A 24,622-nucleotide genomic window follows, 5' to 3' on the forward strand; every position below is an offset into this window, starting at 1 on the left:
AGCACGATGCTTTCTTGTCTGCTAGTAGTGCAGCAAATGACATCCCAGGCTGAATGTCACAGGGACTTCTATTTCGTACTGTAGAACAGTGGTATTCAACCTTTTTTGTTCGCGTACCCCCAGATATAATTTCTCTTCAACTTTGTACCCCCAAAGTTGTTGGTGTATAATTCAAGTTATACATAGTATATAATCTACATCTAAAATAAATTAAATAAATTACACTACTGATTATTCAGTGTTTATCATAAAATAATATTTTTTTAAATTTCACGTACCCCCTAAGATGTCTTCCTGTACCCCCGGGGGTACGCGTACCCCAGGTTGAATACCACTGATTTACATTGTCTTCGCGTACCCCAGGTTGAATACCACTGCTGTACAAAATATGAGAAAGGAAGCAGTCTTGATCTGCCTGAAAGGGCTCGGGAATCGACAACGATATCGATATCGATATCGGGGTAGTCGAAGCAGTGAACGACATTCAAAAAGGCAACCTCCCGTATATGTTTGTCGCTGAGACCATATGAAACAGACACGACAAGCTACTTTGTGCAAAGACCGCTAAGAAAGCGTTAACAAAAAGAAATTCGGGTCTTAAAAAATATACTGTGGTTCAGAATTGGGTACAACGGCACTCTGTTAGCCATAGACCTTCAAGACGCCACAGATTCATAGTATAATGAATGCAAAGTCACGGGTTGGAATGCGCTACGCCATCTTCCAAAAACAAAACAAATAAACAACCCCTGTTACTGAAACATGCAGTTATAACTAAGCGTTCTTGTGTCGGAGGGCCTGTGGAGCTCACAGAACGCTAGAACAGTAACTGAAACTGTGAACGGAATTAGCTCATTCGTTTCATCCCTTCGAGTCAAGTTTCTATTAATTATGGGCCTTCCAATTAGTTCCACTCCAACGTGACCTCATATTCCTCCGCACAAAGACCATTTTCTGGTATTTCCATTTATATACGTAACACCCGGCAATAATAAAATTCTAGGACTCGGCAGTTGGCAGCACTGCTTACTATTTGATTTCCGACACAGGGATGTTACCGTTGCATATTTAATCTCTATCTTTGCGCCTTCACCAACTCGCATTCATACCGGTTACTGCTCCATCCACCCCTCTCTCTCTCCTGCCATCCCCTCACCTTGCCTCTATCGAACACTCATTCATCACCCTCTCTTATTTCCTATTCTCATTTTTCTCCCTCACGCAGTCTTATCCTCTTATTATTCCACTCCCCATATTTTCTTTTCTTCATCATTATCCTTTTATAAACAGGTAATCCCTCATTCCTTATCCTCTCTCCTTCAGACATAATATTTTGCTTTTGTGCGCCTTCTCGCCATCTTGTAAGGCGGATCTCCCGAGATCTCGTTTCTGCCTTCCGCTTTGCGTCAGACGGCCATTGTGAAATACGAATAAGCGCATTACATATTTTAAAAATCACGCGGTACGTTCTGTAATAATTACACGTGAATTTGAACTTCGATCTTATTTCATATAATTCAACACAGAAAAGGCGCAGATAAGTCAATAAATTCCTTACAACAAAAAAGGAACACATTACCAACTCTATCAAATGACTCGTAAGAGAACACAGGGTTCAGTTGGAAACCCGACGAAGAATGGTTGAAAAGACAATTAAATGGATCTTGGGAGAACAGATTGTTAGGATGGCACTGGCTCAAGATCGTGTCCATTGGTCAGTTTTTGTACTGACGGCGTCGAACTTCATGGTTGGTCAATTACTTAACGAGATTTAAGTTATGAACACTTTTTGTGCAGAAATTATGTAACGCTTTCAAATTGTTCGTTTCGAGTCCACACGGAACAGAAGCTCGGACTCATAATCTGTGACAGAACAGCAGAACGTAAAACTTTATCAGCGGCTTTGGTAAAGGTACTCAATCTCTTCAGCAGCTACCAACAGACCAGGGGACAGTGCACCCGGGACATTAGGGAAACAATAGTGTCGTCCACTTTGCCTTTTAAGCACCACCTGATTGATAGCGCGTTCAAATCACACGCTCCAATTCTGTCTGCGCCCTGACCTGATGGCTACACTATTACCAGCGAAACATCGGATGCAGACGGGTCTCAAACCTCAAAAACTTCGGTACGGTAGGTCAGTGTTTGCCTCTAAACCATCTGTATGAGTGTTCCAGAACCATGATACTGGAAACAACGAGTATAATACCACTGACCAGGCAGCACGTTGGGTTCTTCAACCCTGACACGGCTGTTGGCGAGTCTCCGAGACCAGCCAGAAAATTTAGTTGCTGTATAGACACTGTAACCGTCCACCCTCTCCCGGTTTTGCTCCGGTTAACTCAGGATACTCAGGGTTCAAAGGTTACAACTACATCGAAACCCAAATATATTTATTACGTAGTTTCCTTTACAAAATGCACACTTACAAAATTTATGCGAGCGGTGCGAGTTGCGTGGGTGAAGCTGAAATATCAAACTGGCTGTTTGTGTGGCGCTGTCCTAGGTTACAGCGAAGCGGTCGCCGGCCAAAGCCGAGATCAAATATTTTGATATTTCCGCGCAGGTCGCTGCGCTGGCCAGTAAGGCGCATGCGCAAGGAAGCTCTGACTGTGCATGCGCAGGAAGGCCGTGTGTTTCTCTCACGTAGGACACAACAAGCGATTCCCTCATGCCATATGACACCCCACGCTGCTTATGCAGCTCGCACAACTCGCTTATTATCGCTTACGTAGGACATTGCCTTATAATGCCTCACTGGTCTCACTCCTTCAAGGGACCACCTGGTATCCTCCTCTGAAGAGATTATGCGCTAATATTATAATCACTTCCTTGTTCAAGGCTTGCCCTCGCAGCTGTAATTCACAGAATTCCATTACCCAATCATAAACGAGTTTGATAACAATAATAATGACGTACGGACGTCAAAACAAGGTCCCGCCTGTTACAAAACTTATGGCACGATCCAGAACGGCACACTTACGTAGCCGTTGACAAAACAGTATTTAAAATACCGGAATTAGTACTTCTACAAACTGTTTCACACTTCGAAAACAACATAAAAACAAATTTCGTTCACAAATATTAATTAAAATCTTTCGTGTTATTTGTAGTTTGACGACGCTTGCGACAGCTTAAACTATGCGGCGTCAGATGATGGAATGATTACAAAACAACGAATTTCGAAAAGACGTATATAAAGTTTGAGGTATTGTACCAGCACTTGCCTAGAAATACAGAGGAAAACCACCGAAACACGTTCAGAACAGCCGGTCTCCAGGTCGAGATATTAACCTCAAACCTCACGAATACGACGTGGGCGTGTTAGCAACTTAGCCGCGACGTTCAGCAAAATTCCCTTGCTCATATGCAATAACCATTACAGCGCTAGAAAGAGTGGGAAGAACTGTTGGTAGTGCACATGGTGGGGGGGGGGGGGTTAACCGCATTTTAAGGGAGGGGGTTTTTAGGAAAATGGAAGAGATAGTGGCAATGATGGCTTATTGACAGGTGCGTGGGGTCACATCATCAGGTGGAGGTCCCCAGCTACGACGAAGGACTGTAGGGCAGTCAGGGGTACAGACAGGATGTTCTATCAGAACTGGGCTTCTCTTAACCTTGCGTACAAGAGAATAAGATGGGGAAACAAGAAATCTTCTTTATTACGCCGTCTCCTTTACACGAGGTTGGCGACATTATGGACAGGATCCTTCCATCCTTTTCTCGGACTGGGACCAGTTCATATACGTTCTTGGCAGATGATCCAGAAGTGGTTTGCCATTGCCTTCTTCTGTGTGTGAATTGAGTAATTGTTGGGATGCCACGGAGCAACCGGGGAAGCCCCGGAGGAAAACTCCGTGTTGCCTAGACCACGGCCTTGCCCAACACAAGTTATAAATTCGAGCACCGCCGGAAATCGAACCCGGAATCCCAGGATTACAAGGCCAGCGTTCTAACCGCTAGACCACGGTATAAACAAGAAATACGTATAATTCTTTCCCCATAAGCTCGTGGCGCTACAATACAAATGACAACATAATTGTGAAGACGGGCGTCTTCTGGGTTGTTGCGACGTGTGGTCCGGTAGAAGTTTAGAGGCGTTTCACAGATCCTTTCTGCCTCCATCAGCGGGGCGGTGATTCATCGCACCGATGATGGGCCCACGTATGAAACTGATCAGCAATACGTCCTCCGTTTTAGCGGCAGATCGTTACTGGGCGTGGCCTTTGCTTCACGCACACGTGGTCACCTCTACAGCAAATACGAATTGGTATCAGGTAATAAATGCGTTTCGAGTCAACAGACTAAACAGTTTTTGTGGCACCGTGTGACTGCAACCTCATCCCTTACAATTCCCATGAAGATAAAACTCGGCTAAGTTAGCAGGGGGCGCGGTTGCCTGGAAACCAATGCTTGGTTTGTAATATTTAAGTACATGTAAGCAGGCAGCCAGGCTACTTGGCGTCGGGTAGTTAAACATACGCTGTTTGCCGACTTAGTATTAATGAAGATGGCTATCACGCTACGAGACAGCCACTAGTAAGACGTCGATCGAGAGCTTCAAAGAAGCTAACAAATGCTACGAGTGTCTGTCTGTCTGTCCGTCCGTACGACCATCTGAGAGGAACGCATACAAGGACAAGCAAGGTGGACGATGATGCACTACGAGAGTTACTGGCCCAATACGACCGCGAGATGGACTTCGGTCGAGAACGACGTCAAAGTCTGCAAGACGGAAGACACGGAAATCCGGAGAAATAAACTAGGACGAATGAAGCGGAGACAAGGAAGGGAAGAAAATATAGGAAGCAGAAGAGATTAAGAAGAAAGGAGAGGCGTGAGAGAATAAGAATTATAGGACAAGATAAAATTCAAGAACAGGCGGTAAAATTGTTCAAGGGGAGAGGAAACAGACAGAATGAAAGTGTATGTAGAAGATGAAAAAGAAATGATAGATGAAGACAAATAATAGCCTCTAAAAGAGGAGGGGTTTATGTGGCATACTTCAAACACATTTTCTGACCAAGAGTTACATTGGTCTAAGACAATGGTATTCAACCTGGGGTACGCGAAGACATCTTAGGGGGTACGTGAAATTTATAAAAAAAATATTATTTTATGATAAACACTGAATAATCAGTGATGTAATTTATTTAATTTATTTTAGATGTAGATTATATACTATGTATAACTCGAATTATACACTAACAACTTTGGGGGTACAGAGTTGAAGAGAAATTATATCTGGGGGTACGCGAACAAAAAAAGGTTGAATACCACTGGCCTAAATCACACATACCTTTCTGAGAAAGGGCCCACTTTTTGCATCACTTTTATTAACAGTATTGGATATTATATTCAACCTCTCGGCGTAATATATCCCGATACGACACTAGGATATTTTACCACGGATATGTTTACAAAATCATGCCTATTTCCGAGTTCAAATCCCGACACTGACCATCGTCCTCTAATTGCGAGACGAAAATTCACAGGCAACGCTAAATTAACTTGAAGTACCAAGACAAACGTAAAATACATCTCTCTAGAAAGCGGCTTATGGCAGCCTACATGCCCAAAAACAAATGACAATCATAAGCAAGCTACGTAAGACAGACAGAAACCATACTTACACTAATTGCTCAAACATGTTACAATCTTAGTTTCAGGACAATTCATAGGCCAAGATTGGAATTGCAGTATTTACAGAAAGAGAGTGGACTGCATTGCTTGGTGATTAGGACACAGAATATACAGAAAAAGTACTACCTACAGGAATACGTAGTGATTTTATATAGAATTCGATATATCGACTTCGAACAATGAAAGCGGTGCAGCAAATTCCAGGGCGTGGGGAGAAAATTCCTGAATTGAAACCCAGAGCGATTGAAAAGAGCGGTAACACATTAGCGAAATGGAAGCATGAAGTTCGCAAGAGCCAAAGCAGTCATGGCTTGGGGGGTGGGGTTCAACTTGGCATTAACATACAGCGGATCTGAATCCTTGGTAGGGCTTCTTTCCCGAGAAAATACATCAGCAGTCCACTAAGGACCAGGATATCTCACGAAACATTTTAATAAAGAAATCTGTGTTGAAAGAATCAACATATAACTACTCTTAATAACTCTGTAAATGTACATGTTAAAAATGCACCTTTTTTGGAACTTTCAGTCACTACCAACACTAAACCCTACATTATCATCATAAATCTACTTTATTATGCATTATTAAAAATTATACAATATACTCGTCTCACTTTTGTCAACAATTTGCACTAACACGGAGCAGACTTATGGGACATTTCCAAAATTGCATCAGGAAAAAATTTAATATATTACTGACACTAACCAGAAGATATTCTTGAGGTATGTTATCGCATACAATTTCTAGTCTGGCATTCAAGTTAATTGAACGGCTTCCAAGACCGATAAATAACTACAGTCCGTGAGAACGTAAATACTTGTGACGTATGCAGCCTGGAAAATGGCATGATACATTACTAGCAGGCCGAAAAACGTCGCCCTTGTTCTGATGTTTATGTAAACTTTGTGTGAAATCCTTTTCCCCTAGAACTGTAGGAAGTATCATTACAAATTAAATGAATAACGATACTGCGAACAAAGGAGCAGCGGAAAGCAACCAGCAGGCCAGATAAATATCTTTGTACTAAGGATCAATGTTCTCCAACCGGGAACAGAGGGGTTAACGCATGCGCACATCACTTACCTGCCGCGCCGCCAACGCCACAGTTAACCAGTGTGACCCGACGTGGCATAGCGACCATACGAAATATTACGAAAAATGGTTAGACAATTCAGGAAATGTTGAGTCACACACACACCACCGGTTTCTGGCCTTATAAAATAAGGGAAGAGGTCCGTTGTGATAAGTTTGTTGACTGTGAAGATAAAAATCTAGATATGGGCTGCGAGTAATGACTGGGGGGAGGGGGAGGGGAGATATGGAAGTGCAGTAAACTCAAAACATGGCGATGACCGTAATAATTCTTCCCCGTTCTGGTACAACCAGTTTCGCGCCTCAACAGCTCAAGGGCTCCGTAAACAATCTGTGCCCCAATAAGATCAGAAGAAATATGTTGCGGTCCACTTTTTTTTAAAAAACATAACTTCATGTTTTCCCTGGGGGAATGGGGAGGCAGAAATTTCAGACACTATCCCTCCAGCCTATATTTGTTTCAAATACCTCTAGAATATAACCCAAACAAGAAGTACCATGCAAGTTACTGTAGAGGTTCTGACCTCATTCGAGAGGTACGCTAGTCGGATGGGTAAATTTATTGCCTTGCAGGATATATCTCGTCATCCATCTTAACTCCCGTATAGTGCATAAACGGCCGCGTCCTTCTAAATCTCCACCTACAGCCATGGTCACCGCATCTAAAACCAGAGGTCAAATGCAACATTGCCAGATACTGTCCAACAAATGACTACGTTCCTCGTCACACGTTACGTTTTTTAAACTGTCCATTAGCTGCTGTGACACAGGCTTCGATAAGTCTACGTTATTAACGTAGTGTCTGAACTTTATTAAAACTTTAGTGCAGTGTATTTAAACTTCTATCAGTTATATTACCTTACCTTGAAGAACGCACATTTCGGATTCGTAGATCTTGCAACAATGGGGAACCACCGTACACGTCATTTGCTGTGGCGGTGGATTAGTCGCCATTCAACATCACGTTCGCGCCTCACCTCCACAGACAAAGTAATAACCGACAAGTAATCCACAATCGTAAGTGCTGCTCCGTCACAATGGTCGTACAAAAATTAAAAAGCCATTCAGTGATGCACTAGAACACAATCGACCTTCTTCCATGTTGGCGCAACTTTCGATTATATCGATACACCACTCGACCTGCACCGTCACCACACACTGGCGAGTGAATCCTGACAAGTAGTAAATGCCCCTGGCGTGGAACACGCGAACTACAGCTACAAATGCTTTAGTTGGTTGGGTAGTTACCTATTTCAAGGACAGTGGTAACGTACATGGACCACCTACTTAAACATTCAGTGTCTTTGCAAATTTCCCACAGAGCGTATTTATTCCACTGTTTTCGTAAGATTTTCGGGCAAATGTTGTAAGGGATTCGATCTATTTTCTTCTGCGGTAGGAACTAAATTTCTAAATACACACTACTTATCGTGACGACCACGTCATGAAGGTCGCCATTACATCAGAAGTCCCGGAACTACTGTCCACAGATCACGAGAAAAGCCCTGCTGAGTGAAGTCGTTTCTGGGGCGGTGCAGGGGGAATGTTTACTACCGGGTGGGCTAGAGGGCTGTTATTGGTGGGAAGTGTGATACGTCAGCGTTTTACGCTACTACACAGACTGAAAACATCAAGCAGTTAAGAGTAGCGTGTAGTAAGTGCACCTCTAATGTGTTCTGCGGGTGTTGCGATAATATTCTAGATTAAATCGCTGTGCCTCTGTGAGGTAATCTTAAAGCTGTACCCATTAGAACACATGAAAGCCTGTCGTCTGTTGTTCGTTCGGTGGTTGTGGAACGAATGCTTTTAGGATGGGTCGTCACTCACCGCGAAATCTTGCGCATGCGCGTATATCGAATTCCTAGCAGAGATTTTCTCCTGATCTGTGGACTGTATTTACAGCACCGTGAAAAATAAACGAATCGCTGATCGTCACTGATGACTGGCTGGCACTTGAGCGACGTCATCAGATGGTCCCGAATTCGGCTCTCGGTTCGGACATGAACCTTGTATTGGTATTATTGGCCTTTCTGACTGGCAAAACAGAAACTTCGCTGCTGATACACCAACTGATCGTGTCGGTGCTACGAACGAGATATCTCGCCCAAGTATTTTTAGTGTGCTGAACCTTCGTTTGGCATCACGAAAATGGGGAGGGTTTTTCAAATGTAATTTATGACACTCGCAAACAACCTCAGCAGTTGAGCCGAACCTGTGACACACGCATTAAGTGTGTGTACTCACTGTGACACGCACAGTTCTCCTAATTATTTCCACAGCGACGCACGACACTAGCTAACATAGTAACAGCCTTCCATAATCGAGACGGGGTGAGAATAATTCATACGCACCCTTCGTTGTTGTCTGGGGAGGAAACACGCTGTAATTAATCCCTCGCCACCAGCGTCATTTGTCTGCTTAAATATTAATTTAAAAATCGTGCTCTGCCTCGCCTTTCCTTAAGAGACCCTTTTGTTTTATTTGCGATGCAAAGTCTCTAGGATTAACTCTCAAGAGGAAGACGACTTGCACACAGGGGAATGATTCATAGACTTCAGCAGCGCGTTATTATCCTAGCATTTACCTTCAATAATGAAGAAAGTCATATATCTCCTTCAGCGTAGCAAGAGTGTGTATATACGGACGAAAGAAGAGGGAAGTTTTGAGGTTATGTTCTTTGGCTACCTACCCAGTGCAACTGTGACGATAATTTTCATGCTGTTGCGGACCAAGGGGCATAGAATGTCCAGGACTTGTACCGTACGTGACAATACGAGGTGCGACCGGAAAGTTTCCAGACTGTGTCAATAGCGGGCGAACCGGATGTAGTACGAGCTTCTGCCTTTAAGGGGTGCGGCCTACATTCATAGTGAATCAGTGTGCCAGCCGGCATCATCGAATTAGCATTTGTTTCTTAGTTACGGGCGTTTTGGTAGTGCATTACACCGACCCTCCTGCGATTTCGGAATGGCGTGTGCATCAAATTTTGCCAAAGACTCGCCAAAACGGCTACGGAAACCTATGAAATGCTAAAGCAAGCATTTGGGGAGTCCGCAATGGGTCGTGCACAAACTTTTGTGTGGCATTCACGTTTTAAAAATGGCCGAACCTCTGTCGATGATGACGAGCGTTCTGGACGACCATCTTCGAGCACAACGCCCGAAAATGTTACGAAGATTCGGCAGGCCATTCACGAAGATCGACGTCGTACCATCAACGACTTGTGCGACATTGTTGGGATAGGCTATGGGACCTGTCAGCTGATTCTAAAGGAAGAACTCCACATGCGACGCATCCTGTCTGAGGACCAGAAGCAGAATCGACTTCTCGTTTGTCAGGAGCTCAAAGATCTTGCAAGAACCGACCCCAACTTCCTTTCTAAGCTCCGTGTGACTTCTTCCTCTTCCCAAAGATGAAAATTCAGCTAAAGGGAAGGAGATTTGAGACGATAGAAGAGATTCAGGCAGAATCGCAGATGGTGCTTGACAGGCTGACAAAGAAAGATTTCCAGGGATGCTTCCAGGCTTGGCAGCGGCGCTGGGATCGTTGTGTTCACTCCCAGGGGAACTACTTCGAGGGTGATGGATGAATTTAATACCTGAGATAAGTGTACGGGTTTTTATACGCGCAGTCTGGAAACTTTCAGGTCGCACCTCGTATACTCTTTGTTCAACGCCATATTTTATATTTTCACAGCAACATCAACAGATGCGTCCACATCAAGGAACGACGATGGATTGGTATGAGGCAGGCAGGGATTTGTGGTTGGATTCCTGGGAATAATCAGACGGCCGTCGGTCTCATGATGAACTGGACACCCGTTGCGTTTACACGTTTTTGTTTATCAATTCATGCACATTGACAGCCAAATGACACATAGACACATTCACGGAGCGACACAAAAGTTGATTCTATACCAAAGGCGTCCGGCATGAAATGTCAAGCAGTTTTATTAAATTCAGAATGTGGCGTCATATGGAAAAAACAAATGAAACATTAAACGGGGGTTGGGGATTTATCTGTATTTCTGTCACTGCGACAAGATACGAGTCACGGGGGCCCAACGAGGCTGAGTTACGTTCTGCGTGCGCACTTCGGGGCGAACGCATTTGCACGCATGATTTATACGATTCATTTATTCGGTTGTTTTATCAAAACGAGGTTGCTAACAAGCCGGATAAGATACACAATGGGCGTGTGTTGCTATGAAAACCCGAGGCTCTTTATTAAATTAAAACTCCTAAACAGAAACACGAATTTTAAATAGCGTCCGTTTTATTGTGTAGTTTACACAATTGAACGTACACACATAAGGAGAGCTATGCTTTAATTAATAGCCACGGTGGTCTAGCGGTTAGAACGCTGGCCTTGTAATCCTGGGGTCTCGGGTTCGATTCCCGGCGGTGCCCGAATTTATAACTTGTGTTGGGCAAGGCCGTGGTCTAGGCAACACGGAGTTTTCCTCCGGGGGCTTCCCCGGTTTCTCCGTGGCATCCCAACAATTACTCCATTCACACACAGAAGAAGGCAATGGCAAACCACTTCTGGATCATCTGCCAAGAACGTATATGAACAGGTCCCAGTCCGAGAAAAGGATGGAAGGATCCTGTTCATATGGACCTGTCGTCAGACAGAACACTAAATAAATAATATATAAATAATATGCTTTAATTACTCTATTTTACTTGCTTACTTCGCTTTTATCGAGTTCTAGGATAAGAATGAAATAAGCACGTAGTACCAAATAAAGATCTAAGAGGATCTTGCGGAAATGAGACGGACATGGGTTGGATTAAGCTGGCTCAGGATAGGGAACGATGGCTGGTTCTTGTCAATACGGTAATGAGTGTGATGGTTCCATAAAAGGCGGGAAATATAACTAGCTGATAATCAGATTTATAGAAGGGGTCTGATACATGGAGTTGGTTGTTAAACAAAAGTTTGTGCTATACTGTCGCTTTACGTGTTACGTAATTACAGATACCGATATTGTATCCTTGGCGTCTTAAATTCCAGCTGAAGAGACATTATCAAAATTTCAATAAATTTCCTAACGTGTGAAATCAAAGTTGCGAACTTTTTCTGTCCCTTAGTGCCTTTGGCGATGGTGTCTTCGTTTTCCGCTTCATCCATCGTGCTTTGAATATTTTTTGAAGGAATTAACCATGCCGACATTCTCCGTTGGATTCGGCATTACCCGAAAACAGTTCGGTCTAACGGATCCGAGTAGATGTCACCCCTTTTCACCTGAAGACGAACGAAAATCCAAACTTCAACGCGCGGTGGCTCGACATTTAAAAAATTTGGCCAAGTCCAAAACAAAGAACACGTAAAGTTTCGCGGTCTAAACTTATCGAAACTGTGGGGGGGGGGGGGGGGGGGAGAGAGGAGGAGGTGGAATTGTACTCTATAAAGGGGCCTGGATTGGGCTGAGAATTTTATCTTTATCTACGTTCAATATATGGATTTTGTGGCTTAACCTGGCCGGCTTTACTTTGTTGTGAGCTCTCCGCGACGCATTGTCATTAAACTGACAATTTTGCCCTGCGGATCCTCTTCAACACACCCTCGCCGTTCGCGGGTCTATGTTCAAGAAAACCCCCACGAACAGGAAATCTCGATGCGAGGGCTAAGGACCTTGCGGGTAAACTTAGTTCCAAGGCCCACAAATTTACGACATTGAAACTAAATATGTATAATTAATGATTAATAAACATGAAACCATCGGTGTTAATGTCTATCGGCATGACGAAGGCGTTACTACCTATCTAAAAACTGCGAAAAATACAGTCGAATTACACTCGTTGGGGCACGATATCAACGTAGCTACTAAGACAGGAGAACAGATGCAAAGTTTTGCGTATTATTCAGTGCGTTTGCGCACGAGTGACAGCGAATTATATATGCAATATATATAATTCTATACTTTATAAAAGAGACACTGAAGTTAATACATTCAATGGCAGCGCCTATCACCCACTAACACAACAGTGACACAAAATTCGCTACACACCTGTGACAACTGCAGTTCTGCGGCAGAGACATCACGTGACTTGCAGTGAAATATTCTGGGTTCATTACCCGGGCACTGCATTTCTGAGGGCTGTAGTTGCAACCACTTACCTGCAACATACAAACAAACACACGAACACGTTAAACTTGTAATAATCTGAAGTGCATGAGCGGAATGATTGATGCGTTGTTGAACAATACAGATGCAGCAGATGGCAAGAACGGATACAAGTTATATTACATCGCGACTGAACATCTGAATCCGCGTCTAATGTTGCTGGAGTAAGGTGAATGGACAGATGTGCTCATTAACACGACTCTTCAATATCAGTTTCATGTCCAGTCGTTCGAGATTTCTTATTTCAGCTACAGACAGGCGGAAATAATTATAATAATCAGCGACCTTAAGGGATAAGAAATAGCTCAAAAATCAATCTCATTTATTACACCAGAATTTATTACGGAAAATTGTTAAAATTGTTGCAAAATATCAAGTCGTTCGCCTTTCTTTGCATTGTGACTGATGAAATGAGGGTTTCGTTGAAGGATAATACCATGATACTGGTTTCAAGATGGCGGCAAGCCCGTCGTTGACGTCCCAAGACGTCTATGACTGTAAAAATATCCGACCAATCCCTCAAGACTTTTATACGCTCGACGCAAAGTATTTCCGAGCCTAAGATACGTCACAGTAGCAGTGAAAGTGAAGACTGGTGGTGGCAAGGTGGGAGCATTGCGTCTTATGTGCTGTCTCTTAGCGGTCACCTCCTCCCACCCTCTTCCTCGGTTGGCTGGTACGACCCGCACGGATAACGAAGCTCGAAGTTATCTAGCTACAAGTCTTTTGCAGAAATACAAAGTCCAATGGCAGTAGCTGCGTTGACCCTCGGGTCAGCGTACGTCGTTCACCTTTATACACACAGACAAAGCAGTTCAGTTGCTGAGGTCTGGCGGCCACATTATGCGCTCTACGGGCAGTCGGATGGGCAAACCGTCATTGATTAGTTCTGGAGCACATTTGTCTTTGAATCGAACAAGGTCATTCGTTACTTTCAATAAGTACAATAGCAGCAAAATTAAGGAGTTCTAAATGATATCCACTATGCCACGGTAGTCTAGCGGTTAGAACGCTGGCTGTAATCCTGGGGTCGCGGGTTCGATTCCCGACGGTTCCCGAATTTATAACTTGTGTTGGGCAAGGCCGTGATCTAGGCAACACGGAGTTTTCCTCCGGGGCTTCCCCGGTTTCTCCGTGGCATCCCAACAATTACTCCATTCACACACAGAAGAAGGCAATGGCAAACCACTTCTGGATCATCTGCCAAGAACGTATATGAACAGGTCCCAGTCCGAGAAAAGGATGGAAGGATCCTGTTCATAATACGTCGCCAAGACGGCGTAATAAAGAAGAAGAAGAAATGATATCTCCCTAAGTACTCGTAGAAGCAAGTCCCTCGACCGGGCCATTGAAGGGTTCATGCATTGTCTTCTCGTCGTCTGATAGACGCTTCACAAAGCAATACGAATACTAAAGATGTGGGTCATCTGGGATACGACGTCGTGTGGCCTTGTAGGTAGATACATAAACGTTTAGGAGGTACACACTGCCTCAATTTTCAGCACTCCATATGGCGACAGTCCCTTCTACCAAAATGTTTGTAGGCTCTATCTAACTATCTGCATGTCCACACGGAATCAAAACTCAGAAGACCAGCGCAGGCCGTCCGCGCGCCACTGTTGCCCTCGGGAGGGGAGCAGGTTACTGCACCTTGCTTTAGTTATCGAGTGGGTACACACTGAGCATGGCCGATCCACCGCCGTATTTCTATTACGCATTCAAATCACGTAATGGACGGTTTATTATATAACAAACAGACGCGTTCAGTTGTTTCAGACAAGTTACCTAGTTATTCAAAATGTCCGGAGCTCGACTGCGGCACGCGATTGTTTCGTCGTAAGTACACTGTTCAGGACTGTCGATCCCTCGATACGCATACCTATATGCCGGATAACAGGACGTCGAAGGGAAAATTCCAGACATTCCTAACTTCCTAACCACGGCGCCTGATGAAGGTGGGTGGTCAGTAGTTGGAGACAACTGGGCTAATGATATTTACATAAACTGGGGTCGTCCGGCTCAGGATATGGGGCCAGTGGCGCGGTTATGTGAAGACGGGAAATGTATTAAATAATTTATGGCCTATCATCTTCTCAAATCGAACAACATTTTTGTAAAACGTGGTCAATGAGAGCTGCAATACCGACTATTCTGTTTGAGTGTGGACGTGCAAACCGTTAGTGAAGACGGGATGACATTTTTCAGGGCAAAGCTGACGTCTTCATGAGCCCCCCCCCCCCCCCCCCCCCCGGGCAATTTACAAGTGCAAATTAAAAGTCCGCATTAATTGTTACTGTCACTCCTGGCGACGGACCCTGCCCCTGCAAGCCGGTCTGTCAACACCGCGACAATTTGAATTCGCTGCAACTGGGTTATTTTCTGATAACACGGCTTAACACGTGTTCGCCTCGCAGAATCCATCAGCAGTAATAACGTTTATCAGAATATTTCGACTACAAACTTTAACTCAGATGGTTCAGTGTCTCCTAAGGGCCCTTTGTCCATCCCTCAAATGACGAAGAAGTTAAATGGCCCTTAGGAAACAGGTCCGACATTCCTGTACTACGTGAACGATATAATCGATTCAAAGCGTTAATCGACTGTCCGTGTTACTTATAGCCAGTGAAAGTCGCCCTAGTGTGGCCGAGATGATTGCCCCTTGGGGTCTCGCCCGTATCTTGAGCGACAGAGAAAGCCCGGCTAAACAATGGCCGGTGAAAACAAGAGGGTGAAAAAGTGAATAATGTCATCGTCAGTTTATCGCCACTTTCCCTTCTATGAAGTCCTTGAAAATTCAATCAATCATAAGGACAAATTGAATGGCAAATTATATTCCATTATCGCGTCGCCCCGATTACACGCAATCTGCTACCCCCGTCGTGAAGATGGAATGTAAGAAATTTAAATTTCATTGCTACAAATAGGAAAAAAACCATATCAACGAAGATAGTAAGGGAATAAAAGAGAGAGAAGAAAATTAAAATAAAAGCGGAGAAATTGAAATAAATAAATAGAAAACAATTAAAATATAAATGTAAAATAAACGTGGACACGAAATAGAACAGAACACAAATGTGAAATAAAGCAAAGTTAATTAAATGAAGGCCACTAAATAATAGATTCATTTATTACCTGTCGTCAAGGATAAGTGGCCGAATTGTCGCGAGGCCAAAATGGACGACGATGAAATCGGTAATTCCCGTGAAGTTCCTCGCGCAAAACCAGAAACGCCTGCGTTCACAAAACGAAGGACATTATTTTATCATGAGGATATTTTCTTTCGGCCCGTGACACAGGGGACTTCTACGGCTGCAGCACAAACGTTCTGAACCCCCCCCCCCCCACCCCCCACCAACTTCAACCGCGGGTCAATAAATTAGGAGACTGCATATCTCGTTAGGAACTATAATACTACGGGATTTATCCCATAAATCATGCGACCATTGTAAGAATATTATCGTTTTAGTTGTCTGAGAAGAAGCGACTGGAAGAGAATGGGGGGGGGAAACACCCAATGTCGCCAGCCAAGTCTGTTAAAAAGATACATAAGACTTTATAGTTCAGTTGTAGGCTATTCTTAGTTTTATTAGAGTCTGTCTGCGACGCTCAACGGCACCAGAGGGGGAAAAAGACTGAAAAGAGAAAGAAAGGAAAGCAAGAAGTAAGTAAAAAATAAACCGAAACTGTGAGATGCTATTTGTAAGGGTGGGCAGTGGCGGAATGTGGTGCCTTCCACAAGCCACTAGATGCCAACCTGCTTTCAAACAAGGAAGTCAGCTGGTAATTTACTAATGCAGTACCACGACTGTTTGCTTCGTTAGCGCAACTATTTGTCCACATTTTGATCGCCATGATACAGGGTGTGCCGTTTAAAACGCAACCTAACAGTATTTGTAAACATTGACGTCAACATAACAAAAGAAACGAATTTTTTTTTTAAAATCTGTTTCTGTCCACAAACCTCCTTACTACTCGGTGTATTGCTGTGTTATCTGAATGAAATGCTCAAAGTCTTCGCTAACAGTAACAAAAGATTTCAATGCGAAGTAGTAATGTTCGAGAAAACACCCTAAAAAGATACGCCATGTTTGCGCATGCGCGGCACCTCGACACTAGTGACATGGGTGTTGAAACAGTTTACTACGAGTGACTGCCGAACCACTGAGCCATAAACATCAAAACGTCCAACGGGCAACTTTAAAACGTTTTAACATATCATTTTTATAATTATTTCTTTTAATCATTTGTTGGCATCGGGAACATCAAATACTATGATGGCCACATTGAACCAAAACGTGTTGCTCTAGTGAATCGGTATTGAACGAAGTTTGCGAAATGTGACGAACACGACAAACCCAAGATCAACATAACACACGTGGATATTACACTACAGGCTTTGCCTTGATCCAAATACATTGAAATTTTAATTTACGATATGAATTAAAATTTGCGCTCAATTCTTAATCCCACGATTCCCAGGTTCACTTGTTATTAAAATAGTCGATGTGTTCGACTCAAATCGAATTATGTCGACGTGACATAAACTATAGATGTCGTTAACGTCTACAATTTTTGTTTGTTTGAACCTTTTCCTTTCGACATGACGAGACACGATGAAAATTTCTGGTTTTGTGAGATGTAACAGGTTCCCTCCGGTATAATTAGTGTCACAATAATCGATTTCTGTCCGGACTGAATGGAACGTCGATACTCATTAGGTGGGCGTATGTAAAATGGGTGAGGCCCATTTGGTAAATACATACTTTATAGGAGTACGGGCTTGCTCGTTTGTTAACTTTACTGGATCCTTGTTTACTTCCGGTCTAATTAACTTAATAATAAAAAAACACATTTGTAATTATTTACCTCACAACGGTTATTCTGACACTAATCGTTTATCAATTTTACTTTTGCACAATCGATTCCTTTAGTTTCAAGCTCTTAGATGTACGCATTCGACATGAAGTTCATAAATACGCGATTATTTGACTGATATAAACCGAATCAAATTCTCTTAACAACTTCCCGGCTTCTACGACAGATCTTGAATAAATACCTAGTTTGAACCAGATCCGGCAACTGTTTTCGGAGATAAAATACGAGCATACTTCCATACACTTTAAGAAACCAAGCATCAGGCATTTCGCCTTTATAGTCTCAACTGTTGATCCTTTATAATGAGAATTATCGCTATTAGGTCTGTCCGAACTACGGTCATGCATATTTCGAAGTCCGGAGCCAAACCAGGGACACCTGACATGGGAACTTAACAACAACGTTTGGCCTCCGTATCTAACGCAGGAACACTATACTTGTTTAATCATAAAGTCGCATATGCTGGAATTTTATTGTCCGTTTGAAATGCAGTGAATAAGTTTAAACGTAAGAACCGTGGGGCATGGAGTTACAGCTCCACACATTCGTAACTCTGATTCAGACTGAATCGAGTCGTTCCGGCCCTTATTAAACCCAGAGACATAGCCCCTCGCACAGATCTATGACACGGTTGGCCCACAAAGCCGCTGACAGTTAAAAGATATTCTAGTCATTTACCTGTCATTGTCATTCTACTGGGATTCTGAGGACGTCCTGAGTCAGTTGAATTCAGTTACATACTTGCCGGGTGTCAAATGTAAAATCGATCGATCGATCGATATCCTTTAAAACAATTATTATTGTCATTTTACTACGTGTCTCAGCAAGCCGAGGTCATGGTCCCATCCAACAATTCTTATATGAAGGACTTCCCGGCTTGCTAAACAAATGAGACACGAAGACGCAAGACTTTTGAATCAGGAGTCAAGTCGGAAAGGAGATATTAATAACAGCTTCACTAAAACAAAGAAAATGGTTCAAGGAAAGCATGCACGCGGTGACTGAGACCACGGCTTTTACGAGCCGATGCCAATATTAAACAGTTTCGACAATCGTCTGTAGACAGCTGTAGGAAAGGTGTCGTAAATGGAACACAGCTATTCTGAAGAAGAAAAAATGTGACAACATTGTAATGAAAAGCCAAGGGAGACTCACTTTTCGTTAACATACTAGGAATGTTACAATTAGATCTAATTAAGTCGTAATAATCAGTCACTGATTTCGATGACACTATCGGAATTATACACCATTATAAACTTCCGTTAAAAATAACTCTTTAAAAATTAAATTCTAAAGGGTTCTGACGATGGTGGATTACACTTAGTCTCCGTCTCTTTGCGAATTTATGAACCACTTTGGCCACGTATCTTAAGGATATGATTTAACATCCTTGTCTGCCGCATCAAACAGAAAAGGAATAAAACACTGAAAAATGTAATTTGTTTTATGTCGCATAAATAAGCTATGCATTCACATTAATTATTTGTGAAAATTTTATGAAACGCTCCTTCATTTGCGTTAAATACTGTGTTCATAGCACGACAGGAATTATTGTTATGTGGGAAATGATTCAAAGAAACACACACTTTGCCTTCAATAATCTTAGCGTTCTGGGTTGTCGCGCCGTGTAGCCTGGTAGATGTTTACCAACGTTAAGTCCTTGCTGCATTCATCATCACTCCTAAACTCGGGTCTCACCGCCTTCAAAACTTCGTATCCTACGAGGTTCTCGTTTTAGCCCGGACCGCCAGTGCGACACGCAGGTCCGAGTCACGCGTCTGCCTTAAGAGCGACAGATGTTCCTGTCATCGACAGCATTTTGCAGCTCGGTCATAAAACCATCTCTGTCGCGGGCTGTTATAACTTATTTATCGTCGATTTTCATCCGAAAAGAACGTTAATTCCAGGGAAATGCACGACGCATAAATTAGTGCCATAATCCCAGGCCCACTTAACAACGCCTCACGATCACCTGTGTCAGGCTTTGCTTAATTTATCCTGAACGTTAACTATAACTCGGTCGAAATCCAGATAAATGTACGAAGCTAGGCTGGCGAATGAAAACCCATTGGGCCCTCTAGTATCGACGATAAACTGCACACAGACGATTGAAACTATCCTACCGTTTAAAATAACTGCCCTATTTCGCCTTCCTTGACCACGATTAATCCCGTTCCAGCAGTTAATTTAGGTCCAGCGAAGCCTAAGCATCAACACGGGGGGGGGGGGGGGGTCGTCTAATAACTAAAACTATTCACAAGTTTAATACACAATGCACATTTTATCCAGAATCTCTCGATGTAAATTTCTATCTTAACATATTTTAGAAAGTTGGTAATGTTGAAACGTTGGCGAGAATGGTTGTACAGGTTCACAGGCAATTCACTTCGAAGTCCTGTAGATTACGTAAGTGCTCCCTAGGTTCTGTTATTATCCGTTAAAATACAGGTCAGTTGGGGTGTGTGTGTGGCTAACATATGTAAGCATGTGATATTTACAACACTATTAATGCTTCAACATAAAACAGCCATAAACCATAGTAATCGCATACCAAGACGGTCCATGAAAAGAAATATACAACTATATTAACTACGTGAGTTAAATTGTACAATATTTTAACAACGCGTACAAATACGGTGCGTAGCGAAAACAGATCCAGTTGTTAAAATCAAGTTTCAGAGCTAACCTCAAAATGGCTGCCCTTATGTTAACGAAAAATGTTTCTGTGATACATACTTTAACTGAAGATAATAAAAGTACTGTTAATAATTTGCGTGTTTGATGGGTTCTGGCGAATGTCAGAGCTGGAGATGAAGGTGGTATGTTTCTCCGAAACACTGCCATCTACCGACCACTCTACCCGGCGCCAAAACCTCGCCATTATGCTCGCCGTCGAAATAACCTCAAATATAAGCAAGACTAGGCTATGTTCTCAACCCTAGAATCTGCTTACATAAGATCTGGTCCCGTCCGAATTACTTGTCTGTAATTTTAATTACGGCGAATTAAACATAAGGTAGGGCGAAGTACAAAAACCGCTAATTCGAGGGACAATGTTCCCAGCTTGTAGGATGATGGGGAATGAGCCCCCCTTAGGAAGGCAATTGATGTTGTCCTGAAGGCAATGTTCCAGCATCTGCAGTAGGCGGGACAGTGCGGCCGTATGACTAATTACGGTTCACACCGAACAATTAGTTCGACGTGACACATTGCCCGCACCCACGGTCATCGCCCCCATCTCCGGGTCATGGTCTGACCGTAACGTAAATGTTACGATCAAGTTTCCCAGTTTGAATCCGGATGCAAAATATACAGACCGTGCAAGGCGTGCCGATTAATGCACTAACCAACGCCCTGGTAGCTGAACCCGCTGGTTCAACACCGAAAACACAAAAGCCCGCCACCGGCCACTATCCTGAGGCAACTCCATTTGCCATCCTCACAGCCCACCTCCCTAATATCCATCTTGATGTTATCCTCCCATCTGCTTCTTGGTCTTCCCAGTGGTTGTTTTCAAGACAGACTCTCACAAAAATTCTATACTCACCCCTTGCCTTTCCCCGTGCGTGCTACGTGTTCAGCACATAAATAACTTACACGACTTAACAAACACTTGTCAGTACTGCACTGGACAGTTGTGTACTGTAGGGACCAGGTTACTTTCGAGTTCGCGGCGCGGGGGGTGGGGTGGGGGGGTGGAAGTCACCATGCGCGCGCATGTTTTTTTCATAACATAACTGACAATAAGGTGAGTTTCTTGGAAACAGATATCATGCTACCTGTCCGTTCCGTGCACAGACCAGGCCGTGCCGAGCCGAGCGCACCTACCTACTGCCCTGAGGAACTCGGCTATCCTGGTCAGTACAGTACGCGTTATGTCAGTGTTATATAATTAAGCAAAGAACGTCGGCTAATTCTTTAACTGGCTTTACCGCCCCACTAAATGTTCTGTTTCGCAGATTTCTAAAGCCTTACTTGGACAGAGATGAGGGTATCTGAAAATCTCAACTTGGGGATTAACAGCCCAAGCGCCAGGTTAAATCCGGGTAGACTAAAGCTCCCCAAACACCGGGTGTTTGTGGTTCTGGACTGAACGACCCAAAAGCTGAAGTGAAGAACGTACTGTGACAGAAGCCAGGTCATTTATCAGGTGTTCTTCACGTTATACAGTAAGATAAAAACGCAACCCGCATGACTGCAGTCACTGGAACAACGGCGTTTCAACAATGAAAACACAAGACCTCGGATGCCTTCTCGCCTTTGATAACACAGTCGCATTTGTTTCTTTCGAGCAAGAGTGGCATAAGCGAGGCGGTACTCAGCGACTTCCTGGCGTGTAGTTTAAAAAACAGAAGGGCACAACAAGCAATTTCCGGTTCAATTAAAAACTTAGGCTTGTAGAATGTTGAGGTGAAGCACTGCTTAAACGTTAAGTGTCCCAACGGATTAATCCATGTAAAATTCCTTCGTAAGTTACGTGTCTGCCCGAAAGTTTCCTTCACGAAAATAATCTGTTGCGAGGTCGTCTCTCCGTCTACTAAATAATGTGAGAGTCTCCCACGGTTGGGTCTGGCTTTCCAGACGGTAAGTGGGACACTTGTTCACACTGATACATATCGCCCACTTGGAGCACTCTGATCACGATCAATTTCAATCTAACAGTGACAACATCGTCTGCAGGTGGGACACACATGGTTCATGACGTGGACAGGAGAATCGACGGTTTTGAATCCAACCTGAGAGGTTTTTTATTTACCTCGTTCGTTATGCTGTTTTTATGACGACTGTAGACCGACATGGATGACATTTCACGGCCTGTCTTCCCACGCAAATATTCTAAATTGAAAACATATTAAAAATAAAATCAGACTAGAAATAAAACATCCCGCCTAAGTAACTTTCCGCAAAAGGGCCCTGAACTTTAATTATCAGTAATAATACAAAGTTCTGCCTATGGAAACGGTCCTGTATGTGAATGATATTCACAAAATTAGATAAAACACAGTTATTCTCGTAGTGGGGTATTCCAAACTACTATTAATCTCTTTAAATGTGCGTGTCCTCGTAGCCCCGATGATGGAGGCAGCAAGCACCTCTGAAATATCCGTAGACTTGTACCAGGAGAAACAGCCTTCCTCATGGCCACAATATTACGGCAAATAACAGGATGCTCAATTTCGACTCTGCGGTGTACACGATCTGTTCACCCTCCCGTTTCACAGATAAAAATTAATAATTTGCAAAATCACTTCTACAATAAATGACTTCGTTAAATTCATACGAGATCTTCTTACTTAAACACACAAAGTATATTCCGAATTACTTATTTTGGTTGATAATAACATGATACATTGCCTAATCAGCGAACAATGTCGCACACTTATTTTAAAGCGACATTACGCTTCAAGAATATCAACTTGGGACTAAAATTCTATTTTTTTTTTGTTTTTGTTTTGTAATGTTCTGTCTGACGACAGGTCCATATATTATGGACAGGATCCTTCCAACCTCTTCAGGTTGTCAGGGACCTGCTCATACATATATACATTCTTGGCAGAGATGATCAGAAGTGGTTTGCCATTGCCTTCTTCTGTGTGTGAGTGGAGTAATTGTTGGGATGCCACGGAGAAACCGGGGAAGCCCCCGGAGGAAAACTCCGTGATGCCTAGACCACGGCCTTGCCCAACACAAGTTATAAATTTGAGCACCACCGGGAATTGAACCCGGGACCCCAGCCTTATATCGCCAAAAAAATTCAGAAGTGTTTTACGAACTTCGTTTCTATTCTACCACACTTTTTCATGTTCACTGCGACAGCCGGTGTAATCGCCTGTCACTACGTAATTCCAATCAATCAACCGCATACAAATATTTGTTCCCCTTACATGAAGAATCTAAAAACTTCACGAATCGATCATATACTGTTTGCTTACTAGATGCAAAATGCTGCTTTCAATTTGGTTCCCCTAACTTTTTTTGGCCCAGTTCCTAAGTCGTCAAATGAAAACAGTGATTTTGTTCCCATCGATAAGAAAAATGTATCCAAATAAATAAATAAGTATATAAATAAGAGACTGGCACGCTTAAAATGTTGTAATGTTTACGAAAAAGAATTACATGTTCATTCTGCCCTTTGTTTAACAAACATTGAATTTAGCTGTTAAAATACTATGTATTTCGCTCTGATGGTAACAAAACGAGCAAGTGTTTGCCGCATAACCTGCTGTTTACTTGGAGTGCTCTGGGCTCGAATAAAACACGGTGAACCGCCACTGATAACGGCCGCAGAACAGCCATAAACCATCACTCTCAATTCCGCAGCACAAAATAGTTCAGTCCACACAACTTCTGTACATACGCTATAGTTGAGTGTTGCTGCATTACTATAAAAAAAAGTTGATGCCTCCTCCGATTGAAAATAAATTTACCTGGGGCGTACTTTACAACATAAGAATTGTTTTTAAAATAACAACAGAACGGCTGAATGACGACTGTAGCACCGCAGAACAACGGAAAACATCAATAGCATGTAAGAAATGTATCTATAGCAAAGAGCAATGTTCTCCCGTCAGACACGGCTGGGTTGCGCATGCGCACATCACCACTCGCCTTCCACGCCGCCTACGTCAAATTATTTACTTAAATTTCGCGGGCTGTGCATTGACGCGTTGCTAAATCAACCTGGTTTTGTTTTGACAGTCAATTCACATTAAAACAACAGCAAAAGCAGGAGTTCAGTCCGATGGAATTAAATTATCCCATCTGCTCGTTGCAGGTAGGGGTTCGTAACACATGGTACAGGGTGACCAAAAAACAAAACATCAAGCTGAAAATCACGACTTAAGATTTCATATTCCAGAGACGGCGAGCATGAATATGAAT

The 24,622-nt window shown here is 43.1% G+C and overlaps 1 protein-coding gene across 20 annotated transcripts in view; it reads right to left on the minus strand.

Annotated features, from left to right (window-relative positions):
- robo1 (roundabout guidance receptor 1) overlaps positions 1–24,622 on the minus strand; it is a 697,225-nt gene that overhangs the window by 198,265 nt on the left and 474,338 nt on the right. For 2 of the 20 annotated variants that reach the window (XM_087340352.1, XM_087340350.1), the window contains exon 1: positions 21,288–21,377. The exons of 17 other annotated variants lie outside the window; for them this stretch is intronic. The gene's annotated coding sequence lies outside the window, so the exon portion shown is untranslated. Of the gene's footprint in view, positions 1–12,748; positions 12,859–21,287; positions 21,378–24,622 lie in introns of those variants that run through there. One more of the 20 variants, XM_087340351.1, reaches the window with a different exon arrangement.

This window comes from Zootermopsis nevadensis, unplaced genomic scaffold, assembly GCF_977971745.1.
Source record: "Zootermopsis nevadensis isolate Lab colony 2312 unplaced genomic scaffold, Znev_1.0 Znev_ptg000061l, whole genome shotgun sequence".
NCBI classification, from domain to species: domain Eukaryota; kingdom Metazoa; phylum Arthropoda; class Insecta; order Blattodea; family Termopsidae; genus Zootermopsis; species Zootermopsis nevadensis.